Genomic DNA, 389 nt, shown 5'->3' on the forward strand with positions numbered 1-389 from the left:
CCCCGCCCCTCTTTTCTTCTCCCTTGCTCCGACGTTCTCCTTTTTTTTTCTCCCTTTGCTTCAACATTTTGAGAAATTGACACAGATCTCAGCGGCCCTTGCGGCTGCATTTTCATCTGCATGTCCGTCCATTTTGTCCATTGAACCTCCGTTATTGATTAGGTGTTTTAGTGAGTTATAGCAGTATCAATGTAAGTTTTCAGATGTTGAACAAGAAGACTGATTTCGCCCCGTGGTTATGGGTCTTCTATGATGGTTATGTGATGATATTGTTTCGATGGCGATTTTGCTCCAATGGCTTGCTTCGCCCATTCTATTTATAGATTTCTTTTTTTTGTTTTAAGATTTGAGTTTGATTGTGCGTGATCGTATTGTTCGAGCTTTAAAAA

The 389-nt window shown here is 40.4% G+C and overlaps 1 pseudogene; it reads right to left on the minus strand.

Moving 5' to 3' along the window:
• LOC114078397 overlaps positions 1-132 on the minus strand; it is a 1,842-nt pseudogene extending 1,710 nt beyond the window's left edge.
• Positions 133-389: the final 257 nt, after the last annotated feature.

Source organism: Solanum pennellii, chromosome 8, assembly GCF_001406875.1.
Source record: "Solanum pennellii chromosome 8, SPENNV200".
NCBI classification, from domain to species: domain Eukaryota; kingdom Viridiplantae; phylum Streptophyta; class Magnoliopsida; order Solanales; family Solanaceae; genus Solanum; species Solanum pennellii.